At 37.2% G+C, this 13,137-nt stretch overlaps 1 protein-coding gene across 3 annotated transcripts in view; it reads left to right on the forward strand.

The window, feature by feature from the left end:
* The window catches only part of gng12b (guanine nucleotide binding protein (G protein), gamma 12b), a 47,182-nt gene that overhangs the window by 7,395 nt on the left and 26,650 nt on the right, over window positions 1–13,137 (forward strand). The window contains exon 2 of one of the 3 annotated variants that reach the window (XM_060867845.1): window positions 530–637. The exons of 1 other annotated variant lie outside the window; for it this stretch is intronic. The gene's annotated coding sequence lies outside the window, so the exon portion shown is untranslated. Of the gene's footprint in view, window positions 1–529; window positions 638–7,458; window positions 7,650–13,137 lie in introns of those variants that run through there. One more of the 3 variants, XM_060867847.1, reaches the window with a different exon arrangement.

Genomic DNA, 13,137 nt, shown 5'->3' on the forward strand with positions numbered 1-13,137 from the left:
TGACTAAAATAAGTTTAAATAAAATGATCCAGAGTTACATTGTTATTCTTTTGATGTCTAAATTTGTGCTACTTTTCATTGAGTTGGCAATATATCTAAAGTAAATTATTATTATTATTATTGTTGTTGTTGTTGTCATTATTGTTGTCATTATTGTTGTTATTGTTAGTAATAAATTAGTCAGTTTATTATTTGTTTGTTTGCTTGTTTATTTATTTATTTTGGTCTCAGCAGGTCAAATCCTCCTGATAGCATAATTACAAACTTGTAGCCATACTGCAGGGCTTTCGTTGTCATGTCATCTTTAAGTCTGTCCTTACTGTTCCTGCTCACCGTCCGCTTTGCACAGTACAAAACCAGTGAGCAAAACTGAAAAGAGTCAGAAGAGATTTGTTAGGATCTTAATTCCTCAGTTTTCCAGCAGTGAAGCATATTATCAGGAGATTTAAAGCCTCATTAGAAGAAACCTCAGGTGACTTTATGAGTGGTTATTATTAATTATTCTTTAATTTCACTCCATCTCCCACAGGTACTCTCAGAGTTCAGTGTGCCTGAATCACAGGAGAGTCATTTAGAGGAATTCACCGCAGGACAGCTGTTGCAGTTAAGCAACATAAGCCTGTATCACATCAGTCAGGTTTGTATTTTGTCAAACGGTTTCTTTCTACCTCCATGTTTACTGAAATGGAGAATAGGGGTAGACAAGATGTTATGTTGTCATTGTTATGAAAATTTACTCATTTCTGTGACTGTTGCAAGCATGGTCAGTAGTTCAGCGGCACTAATCAGCCAGCCTGATATCCTGGTTTTAGGATAAAATAGTAAAACCTACAGTTCTGTCGAAACTATTTACATATTTTAAGACTTAATTCAACAAGTTACTGAAATGGAACTAAAATCATTTTGTTGTATTGAGAATAATTAGTGGTTAAACAGTTTCCTTTGCTGCACCTCTATTCTCTACAACCTTTACTCAGGACTTGTAGCATCTTGTTGGCAGTAAGTGCCATTACCAAGTGTTTACATCGTTTTCATACAGAAAAATGCTGTTTTTCCTATTCTGTGTGATCCATGAAAGCATTATAGCATATAACATTCTTGTAGCTATTGCTAATCAGTAATTTCCATATTTTTCAAGACAAGCCTTTAAAATCATTTGTACTACAGTGATATTTAATTTAATTCTGTTATTGATTCCCTAGTAAGCCATTATAGTGGATACTCCATATAAAGCACAAAATGTGTGTGACTGCTAAAATGGTAAACATACAAAACATAATTATTATAAAGTGCAAAATAGTTGCCTGGAGTCAATGACTGCCTGAAGTCTGGAACCCTTAACCATCCAAATCTGAGTTTCCATCCCTGAGGCCTTTAGGTGACAATACGCAGGGCAACCATTAACCTGATTAGAAAGCTGTCAGACATTTAGTTTGAGTGGCTTTCACTCGTATTAAAAATTTGGCCAGTGTATTGTACGATATATGATGGAGTCACACATACAGAAATGGCACCTCACTCTTTATTGTTTGAGAAGCCAGGGTTTTACATCAAAGCTTCTTACATGAATCCTATGAACAACACCACAAACAGCAGCACTACTGCAAAATGGCTAAAACAGACTATTGTCCACATGCCCACCTATTGATATCTGGTTAATTAGGTGTCTTGTGTAGCAGTGTAGTGCAGAGCAGTAATGTTCTCCCAACATTGATGGGAGGAATGGGTCTCTTAGCAACTGTGAAAACACAGCAAGTAATAAAAAAAAATCAACCATACTGGGGACATTATGGTGTACAGGTTGTGGAGCTGCTTAGGAGACCCAATGTGTTTTCAGTCACATAAGAGTATGTTTACTACAGAGAACACAATATACACAATGATACACCCTTTAACAGATTGAAAGTCTTTGCTACATTTAAATATGGAGGTGACGCTGAAATACATCCCTCCTCCCTCTGATTTTACACTGAGATAATGCAGTCTTTTGTTTTGTGTAAACGTGTCATGCACAGGAAGGCCTCAGCACGCTTGCTCTTATCTCTCGTCACATCCATGTTGTGAAAACTGCATGTGTGTTAACTGCACATTCAGGGTTGGTACACTCTCTCCTGCCAGTGGCTAATATATTGCTAGAACTTTCTTTTTTACGTTTGGACTTTGATCACTACGTTTAGTGTCTGTTTTGTACAATAAAGGTTAACATTGTGTTGATGTGGGAGAAGTACAGGAGTGCACTGAGGTGTAGTGTTTGGACTTTGCCTGGAGTTTATGACTGTTTTATTAAAGAGACCCCTCCCCATTCTCACACACAGACACACATACACAAACACACACACACACACACGACTCATGTTCATTCACCTTTCAGCTGATATTAACAACACTTCTTTTTTTCTCCTATAATTACTGCAAAAACTGATTTTAAAGGGAATCAAGACATTTATTCAACTACTGTGCTTATGAATCTCTGCTTCAAGCTTCAATACATGAGATTACATGAGGCAATAGATTCCTGATATATACATGATGTGTTTTAACAAGTGTGCTAAATAATTTGCCACCAATTTTTTCAAGTGACAAAATATATTGGAACAGGTGACTTACAGGTGTTTCTAGTTGCCCAGGTATGCCTAATAGATTGAATGTTTAAATACTTTTGTTTGAGCCCGTCATTGTTTCAGCCTCAGGCGCAGATTTTTTTCTCTGATGTCTGCATTTGCTGTTAAAAAGGATAAACCAGAGAAAGGAAAGTTTAAGGAAGAAATGCAAGCCATTTTGAAGCATAGAAAACAAGGAACATCTGTCAGAGGCACAAGCTTTGGTCATAGCCAATACAACAATTTGGAATGTCCTAAAACAGAAAGAAAGCACTGTTGAACTACCAACCAGACATCATACAGATCGACCCTGGAAGAACAGGACAGTCGATATAACATTCTGAGAGCTGTGAAGAGAAACCCAAAAACAATAGTCAGTGACATCACAAGCAACCTTCATATGACAGATATCACAATCCACCATTCGAAGAAGACTTTGAGAGAGAGTAGATATATAGGGGCCATCCACTAATTAGCAGTAAGTATTAGAAGGCCGGATTGATTCACAAAGAAGTACAAAATGATGAACCACAAAAAGGTCTGAAAACAACATTAATCTCAGCTGAAGTAATGGAAATGCCAAAAACAAACAACTGAAAGAAGCTGTGGTTTAAACTAAAAAGCATAAGATGAATGCAACCATTTACTGACATCAGTGTGCCACTCACTTGATGCAGTTATTGCAAGCAAGAGATATATAATTAAATACTTTATATTATTTACATGAATATTATCTGTTACAATACATTTGCTCACCTAAAATAGGGTGGTCTGTCATTAACGGTGCTGTGTTCTAGATGAAGCTGAAATTTGGATTTCTTATATTCATCTTTTGATCTCAAACCCAAATGTCTTCAGTTCTAAGAATAAAACAGAACTAATCTTGTTTCATCTTGTGCACATAGATCATAAGCAGAGCTCTTTTAGTGTTTGAGTATGACATGACATGTCATGATCTAGTCTAGATGCACTTCTGAATATGTACACATATTACATAACTTATTGTGGCACAAATCAAGACTGATGATAAGCTAAATTTATTTTAGATTAAGGTTTCAGCTAATGACAAGGAGCTGAGTGAGCTGCTTGCAGCTACATTCGATTACAGGGAAATTCTAAACCACGTGAGATGGCTGAAAGACAATTCTTATTAGTTTAAAATAAGTTTCTTTAGCAGACACATTCCCCTGCTTGGAAATGTACTGCATGATTATTCATTCATTCATTAATTTTCTACCGCTTGTCTGAACTACCTCGGGTCACGGGGAGCCTGTGCCTACTGCATGATTATATTTATTTTTTTATTTTTTTTAAGTGACGGCTAAGTATGGTGACCCATACTCAGAATTCGTTCTCTGTATTTAACCCATCCAAAGTGCACACGCCGTGAACACACACCGTGAACACACACCGTGAACACATACCCGGAGCAGTGGGCAGCCTTTTATGCTGTGGCGCCCGGGGAGCAGTTGGGGGTTCGGTGCCTTGCTCAAGGGCACCTCAGTCGTGGCTGGCCTGAGACTCGAACCCACAACCTTAGGGTTAGGAGTCAGACTCTCTAACCACTAGGCCACGACTTCCCCTACACTGAAGTAATTTATTGTTGGTCGTCGATTTGGGTGGAGGATATGTTATTCACTCATCCTGTGATAATAACCCCTACTAATTCACAGTCAAAGATGTCAGGTTTAAATTGGCAGGAAATTTCACGCATCTCACCTCCCTACTCCTGAAAGTAGTATAGTCAAAATCCCACCTCCTAACTGAGGACATTGGACAGCTTGTATCATGATCAGCATGCTGAGGGATAATAGCAGACCGAAGTCTTTAACTTGGCCTTGTGTTTTATCCAGAATGTTAGAGTTAAATATCTAGGTTGATATTGTAAGGTGTTCTCATCTCATATAACAAAGTTAGACTAGGCAACAGGCAACGGTGTCTGTGATTTACAAGAATAATGCTGTGGAATCGCAATAAAGCCAAAACAGCAGATATTTTCGAAACAAACCAGCTAACATTAACATGGAAGCTAAAAGAAAGGAGAGAGATTTTGCACTTGTTAGTCGATAGCTTTCACAATAACATTGATATTCATACTACACTTTTTAATCTTGCACAATACACATTACAAAATGTTTGTCCACAAGTTGTTTGCAATAGTGTTTTGTTTTGGCTCATGACAAATAAGCTTAACTATTGTATTGTGGTTTTATGAGCAATGTTGATTTCTTTCTTTCGTCAGTTTATAGTTTCTGCTAGTTACAGTTCCTCTAGTTGTTTCTAACTGGTCTTGAATACTTTCTAAGTGCTCCTAAAAGCTTAGTTCTGGATCTGCTGTAATAATAATAATAATGCTGTAATTCTCCATATATACAGTAGTTCACTGCATCTAGCATCTGATGCTATTAGCTACTCATTAAGCTACTTTATGAAATTAGATAGTGGATTTCTCAAATTTTCAGAGTCATTTAAAAACGGGAATCATTTTTGTTATAAATAAATTTGAAATACGAATCATATCAGTGAAGTTTTGTTAAGTAGATTCACAGGGAAATGTGTACATACTCTAATGTTGTTTATCCAGACTGCAAATCTCAAACCAAACCATAACCATCATTTATTTTAGGGGCCTTTCCTAGTTTTTAAATGACTTTTGATGGTTTTTTTGCTCTTGTTTAATAAAAACTAACAAATCTATTCAATTTAGAATATATCAAAAAACAATCTGCAGATTCCCGGATAGCTTTGTCTCTGACAGAGTAAATGTCATAGATCTACTGATCATCAACATTATATTTGTTGTTTTAAAAATCTTTTTTTACTCTAGTTTTCCTCTATTTTACACTGTGTGTAGAGCCCTAGCTATTTAAATGCTTAAATAAATTTTACTTTATTTATTAGTATTAAAGTCATTGTTGTCATTGTTGTTATATCTTTATCTCTCCCTATATAATTTGAGATATATCCATCTTTAACTCTCTGCTCTCTTTGTCTCCATGAAGAGTTTCCTTCTTGGTTGCCTAGCAAACCCTGATTTGACTTGGGTTTGTGTCTTGGGTAGCATGGTTTGGTCAGCGCCATACATGCTGTTTTCTGCTGCCTCCCAAAACAAAGCTCCTTTGCGCCGTCCATTTCAGCTGGCCTGTTTATTGCTTACACATGTTGTACAATGAGTCAGTAAATACACAAAGGACAGTATTACTAAACTAGTTGGCTTTCCACATGTATATGGCTTTGTTTTGGGTCTCATATGTGGGTTTTGTCTTGTTCTGCAATGCTAAAATGGATTGAATGAGCTTCTCTGTCCGATATTTTCGTACTTATCACATTAATGTAGTAGAGCTAGACTTTTTTCCCCATTTTTGAAAGAAAAGTGTAATTGTGCTATCTTGCCATGTTTCTCTACTGTACAGCCGTTTCACTCTTACATAAGCAAACTCTGAGATGCTTTCTTTCTGTTGCCTAGCAATGCGTAAACCCGAACCCCCGGCCTCTCTCCTCGCTCTCTCTCTCTGTTTCCGAGCGAATGAAATGAATTTAACATCTTGCCCCGCAAATGGTTCTGCACTGGACATCCAAAATAAACAGTTTTCATTTTAAGTGCAGATTAATGAAGTCCTGAAAGGAAACTAGCTCTCAGTGCCGCACTGCATTGCCAGACAAGAGCAACGTCTCTTTCAGTTCACATTCACCAGCTCGGACTGTTAGGATGTATTTCAAAGTCATTAATTTATCATCCCAAATGTATCACAAATCCTGACATCATGACATCATGGGTTTTTCCCCTTAACTGTCTATAAAAACAGGTTATTAAGCAAAAAAAAGAGCATATTTCTAAATAGGCTTAGCATCTAAAGAATGCTTATGACATGACGTTTGATTGTTATTTTTTATGTGATACAGAACAAAAAAAAAACAAAAAACAAACAGCTGGTATTTTTCACAAAGTTTGCACTATTCTTTACCTGATTGCATCATGTTGGTTTAGTCTGAATGTTGATCTTTTAGTCTGTTCAGGGTGATGAACTGGTTTCACTGGAATGTGGTGAGGCTTTGTCATCATGGCATAGGAGAGGAAACAGTTTGGGAGATCTTTTTCAGAAGCACTTAACTTTTCCCTGTTAAGGAGTTCCAGTTAAGGAATTATGGCCTCAAACAAAAACAAATTTTTCTTAAGAAACTCTTTTCTTATTTGCTCTGTGCTCTATTACAGTACATTAAACATCGACTCTTGAATAGAATTGTATTTAAATTTTTGCAGCTTCAAATTCAGCTTCAAACTTTTGCAGCTTCAACTTTCATACCTTAGGTTGTTGATTCACATCCTTAAATGACTGTCTATGACTGATTATTAGCAGCTATTGTGATAAGAATTCGAGTTAATCAGTTGTTCTGTGAAAAATAGCAGAACACCAGAGAGATCCCTCACTGGTTTGTGTTAGCTGTGTGAATATTTATTGCTGCCTTCAAATTGTGTTGCTGCTGTGTGTCTCTACACCATCTTCATACAGGTTGTTCAGTTTAGTCTAATTTTGGTGATCAGGTCAAATACCATCAAACATGACTTCATGTGCTGTGAGCTGATGGTGAGCTTGTTCAATCTAATGCAGAACAATGCTGCTCTCTTGTGGACTAAATACAACAGTGCACCTATATTACGCAGTGACTGGTTTTTCATGGTTTGAAATGACTCAGGTAAACACACTGCAACACACTATGCCACTTGTCTGGGTTTGTAGTGTGAAAACAGGAAAACTTCTGCATCAAAGTTTTCCAGCAGACATTATTCCCCAGTGAAAGTGAGCTGAAGCTTTGAACTTTGTCCCCACTATTTTATATTTCCTGTCTGGATCAAACACAAATGCATGTGTAAGATCGGATCCAGAATTTGAGCTGTTCCTACCTCGTATTTAATCAGTTTAGTTAAAACTTGTATTAAGTGATCAATACTAAAAGCAACCCATAGTTCTATGTGGCAACATTAAACAGACTGGAAAATGAACACGAGCAGGAGGATATTGCTTTTGTATGGGTGTGAGCGAGCTGCAGGTAAGAAGCTCAAAGGGTGCATTTATGTTAATGAACATGCGATGTACTTTAATCTGACTGTTCATGATTGTCATGGTTTAAGTTAAGCTACTGATTTGTTTTTCTTTTTGTAAATTGATCCAGCCAGATTAATTATCATTTCTACCTCTGGGTATTTCAACCAGTGTTTCAGGGTTAATATTGAATTAATTTGAGCGCAGATATGGATACACATATTTTGAACACTAAACAGATAAAAATGTATCTGTGTTTAACCCACAACAAGGCACACAGCTTTGCAGATGAATTATTGATCATGTACCAGGTGACTGTGTGTTAAACACCTGAGAGAAATATAGTCCAGAAATGTCAATAGTCACAAATGTATCACCACTATTTCAGTTGTGCATTTGTGTTATTAAAACATTATATATTTTTATGAACATTGTTTGAGATTGTACACAAAATGTTTGGTTATTAATGGCAAGTAAGAAACTACATACACTATCCATTCCTTTTTATGACACTCATTTTAAAATGGGGGTATTGTGCTCAATATCCACCACCAGAGTGCGCTATAAACTTTTTATTTATATATTTATTTATTTAGTTTTTACAAGTACCTGGAACCAATAAAAAAGTGTTAACGTTTCCCCCCCACAAAGACAGACATTCAGAGTGATTTACATTTTTAGTTAAATAGATTGTTTAAGCAGTTTGATAAATGAATGAATTACCTGAAAGTAGGTAATTAAACTTTGCAGTATTTAAAATCAATGCTTGTTGAGTGCTCAAGCTTGTAAGACCATCAGCATTGAACTAGCTTTATGACCTGACTGCTCTGCCACTTGTAGACATAACAAAGTTTCTTTTTAGGTTCAAACCTGTGTGTGCCTGCGTGTGTGTGTGTGTGTTTGTGACAGAGAGAGAGGAAGAGAGAAAAGAGATTTGTGTTTTAGGAATGATTCCTAGTACCATGCACTGGACAGCCATTAAACTAGACTAATTTAAAGTTAGAAAAACTAACCATAAAATATAATAGACATCAAAACTAGCGCTGAGAGATTTTTACATTTTTTCTATCAGGTTTCATCACTAATACTGATTGTTGCACATCAGCTGAATTGCAGATATTCAGCTTTGTTAGCACAGATTTTCTTTCTACTGATGGACATTTACAGCTGATAGGAAAATTGCCTCAAAGAAGAACTGCAATATTTACATAATTATTGACATAAATAGTATATTAAGATTAATCAAAATTCTTTTTCAAATGACTAAGCTCATTCAGGCAGTGAGACTCTTTGCACATGTTATTTTCGTTTGTTTATTTATCCTCAAGGTTACCCAATTTTTTTAATATGAACCATGATATACTTTCTGCTTTTTTTGTGACTCCAAGCAAGCGTCTTAAAGCGTGCATTGTAAAGTGTTGCATCTACAGGCTTCCTGACCAAAATTCTTATGTATCAGAGAGAAAGAAGCATAATGTACTACAGTAATGTGAGTGTTTAAATGTCATATGTGCACCAGGCACTCTGAAGTAGACCCACTCTTCTTTTTTCCCTCTCTGAGGCTTTTGCCCTTGCAGGAATGCTGGTCTTAGGGAGATGAGCTCAGTGTGAGGTCTTTAAGGGCAAGACGCATAATGCGATATGTTACGGGTGCAGAGCAAGAGATCTCTTCTGTCGGAGGTGTGTTTTCTCCAGTGTTGAAAAAAGCAGAGCAGAAAAATGCTCTCCGATTCCCAATAACAAAACAGCAGTAGTTTAGGTGCAGCCAGGCATAGCGGATGTGAAGATCCGTCATTGGGAAAACCTATTACCGGAGATGACGGGAAACTGAACAAACTTGAACGTCCTGTTTTTTGCCTTGTGCATGTGTGTGCATGTGTCTGCCTTCATTAGGCTAAGTTTTTGTGTTGTGTGCGTTTGTCTGTGCAAAACGTGTTAATCTTCAGGCATCTCTCTGAGAGATATGAGATATAAGGCCAATATTATCTGGCTCCTGAGTTCCTGCTATTGCCCAACCCTTATGTAGGCCCATTTCTGCCCTTCCTGTGTTAATTATCTCATGTCCATATTTGGACTTTTTCCTTGGATAGGATGACTTACATCCAACCTACTTCCTGTTCTCACCCACTCTCAAACATCCTCTTTTTTTTGCTCTCTTGCTTACTAACAAGCACAGAAGCCAGACAGGCGTGCCCTGTCAGGATGTGATGTCACATTGCTTTGTTATATTCCTCTTTTTGATTCTGTGTGATCAATTCTGCTGGCAAAAGAGGAAGTGCATTGGGCTTTGGTTTGGGTTTGTTCTTCTGATTCTCTTTCTTTGCTTTGTTTTGTCAGGCTGCACGCTTTCCTCGTGACCAATCGTACAGATCTTCCTCATTCCAGATACAACAGGATTTTATAAGAAAGAACTTGCATGTTATATAAGTTCTGTAACAGGTTGCTCTTCTTGCACTGCAGAAAAGAAAGAGAAAGGGAATATAAGTTATGCTAATCACCACACTACTACGATGAAACATTTCTGTCCTTATGGGAGGAGTAGGTCACACTGGTTTGATTAGTATAAAAGTTATGTAAATCATGTATTATGTACACTGTGGCCTTCAGTGTCACCAGATCTCAACCCAAGTGAATGTTTATGAAAGAATTTGGAGTGCCATGCTACATAGTACTCTCTGCATACATCATAACAATAAATGAAGGAATATTTTTTAGAAGACTGGCATTTATCTCTCCAGTATAGTTCCACAGATTTGTAGAATCTCTGACAAGGTGCAAGATGCTGTGTTGGCAGCTAATTTTAGTCCCACAGCTTGCCAGTTCACTGTTTACTGTCTCACTACCAGGTGAGAAAGCATCTCAAATCATTATAACCTTTGTGATAATTGCCTAAACCTTTAGCATAATTTTGATATCTTGCTACTGTTTTGAAACTGACTTCATAGTCTATGTCTGCCAACCACGTGCACCTTTTAACAGTTCCTGAGTTTCTGAAAGTGACTCAGCCGACGCAGAAGGCTTAGATACAGTTTTTGGAAAAGAGTCCTTAATTGTGTTATAAATCAGTCTTTTCTCTTTGGTCATTGTGGCCATACACAAGTATGTTTGTCTAAGGTCTAGTTACATCTTACTGGAATGACATTTCAAAGAAATGAAAACATTAGGTGAAGGTCATATACTGTATAATGCATTTCGCAAGTGTGAATAGAGTCATGTGTGTGATAGAGAAGCCTTGCAGTTTAGTCTTTTCATGCTCTGCTTTACCAATTAGGATGATTAATTATTTATCAGACTACAGCTGTGCAATGAGAGACTCAGGCTTTTGGTAAAAGTCATCACGTTCCATAATAAGAGGTGATTCAACTCTTACAGTTAGCACTGAGCAACGTGTCATGGAGAAATTGATTGAGTGTGTGAATGTACACTGTTCTGCATTTTGTGTGAGCGTTGAAGAGACGTTTGTGTGTAACATATGTTTCTTTGTTCACAGCTAAATCTATTCTGCTGTTCAGCAAATGTAGGTCAGCAGGACATTTCTATTTAGGCAGTAATGCTGTATGTCTGGTTCAACGTTATTTAAAGTCAGACGCTAGCATGCATTGCAGCTGCATTCTAGGTACCTGTGTGTGTGTTTGGGGTTGTGTGTGGGTGTGTATACATGTAATGCTGAGTTTCTACAAATTTTCCTGTATCTTCAGCAGGTTAAGCTGACCTATTTCTGTAACATGAGAATGTCCTCAGGAAAATAGTGTCAAAATACTAACACATGATTCTACCTGTTTACTTGTCTTTATATTTGTCCTTCAGCTTTTATGTTATACACAACACAGAGACATCATCTAGGCAATGATGAGTTGTTTGGGGTATAGGACTGCTCAGATTCAATTGGATACCATTAACAGTAATATATTTATTCCTCTGAGCACTGTTGCAATATTAATTTTGATCTTTTTCTTCAAAAATGATTCAGTGCAGTCACAGCTTCAGTGTCCTCATTCAGGTTGATCAGGAGTTCAGATTACTGTCTGTGTGGAGTTTCCCTTGTTCTCCCTGTGTCAGTATTGTTATCCACAGTATTGGTATCATCTCACCTTCCCAAAACATCTCAGGATGTAGACTGGCCTCTCTAATTTGACAAACAAATGAGTTAGTTACATTTTTAACTGTAATTAAATATTATTATTGATGCATCTAATGATGGTTAAAAAAGGAATCTTAGTTGCCTCTTTTGGCTCTTGGGTTCAAAACTGATCAATTCTTTAATTCTGGCAATTTGAAAGCAGATGCTGCAGTTCCTAATTAGACGCAGACTTATTATCAGTAGAAAAGGGTAATGTGTGCATTCATGCATGCCTGCATGTACTGTGTTGGCACCTGTATGTCTATGAAAACATGTGGAACTGTGCCTGTGTCTGAGTTTTTTTTGTTTTGTGTGAACACATGCATCTTTGTGTGTGCATGTCTGTGTGCAGATGTAGGTTGGTTCTTATAGACCAGAATTTCAGACTTACCTACAGTGACTGCTTTGTGTTTATATTGTTTTCTGACACTACACCTGATTGTTATAATTTAGGGGAGTTTCAGAAAAGTAACTATTATTCTGTTTTTCTACATGAACATTTCCTACAAAACCTGCATGTTTGCACAGGAATGTGGCACAAATTAACCCAGAGCTGGGCTTTGAGTGGAGCAGCACGGCTGCACCGTGTCCCTGCCAAGGAGTGATGTGGCCTCACTGATGTGGCTTCAATGGAAAAATATTTCCTGTCCACTTCCATGAGATGCCTGACATTCCTCTTGCTGGTGCAGCTCAGGACTGTGTGTTCAAGCCATGCCTCTCAGATGGTAGACTAAAAAGGAAATATTTGCCAGTCCCAAAATAAGTAGGCTTTAATTGCAAGGCAGTGCCATTCTGTGCTTGACTCATAAGAAATAAATTTATCAACCCTCCCAATGCATCAGAGCTAGGCTTGGACTGTTAAAAAATGAGAAATCCCACCTCAAACAGCAGACCTTTCCTATAGTCTGGCTACTGTGAGTGTGTTGCATAGAGGAATGGAAAAAAAGCAGCTTTTCCTGTCCTGTAACCCCTGCAACAGTCATACATGTTCTGCTGAGACAAATGACCCATACCGAAGGCAGCAAGCTAGAACAGTGTAGATGCCTCCATGTGTACATGTGCTGATTGTTGATAAAGGAAATGCTGGTTGTTAACCCCAAAATAAATTCAATAATTGTAATATTTGTAGCCAGGAAGAAGAGGAAATACAAGTTCATTGTGTTCTTTTATTTTACAATACCAATACTGCATATCACTGGATTATCAGTTGATACTCTGAACTGTGTATTTCTGAAACTGCTTTTTATATTTTAGAAAATATGTGCATTTAAATGTGTGCATTTTATATTTTAGAAAATATGTGCATTTAAATGTGTGCATTTTATATTTTAGAAAATATGTGCGTTTAAATGTAGGCATTTTATATTTTAGAAAA

The sequence above is a fragment of the Tachysurus vachellii genome, chromosome 4 (assembly GCF_030014155.1).
Source record: "Tachysurus vachellii isolate PV-2020 chromosome 4, HZAU_Pvac_v1, whole genome shotgun sequence".
Classification (NCBI taxonomy): domain Eukaryota; kingdom Metazoa; phylum Chordata; class Actinopteri; order Siluriformes; family Bagridae; genus Tachysurus; species Tachysurus vachellii.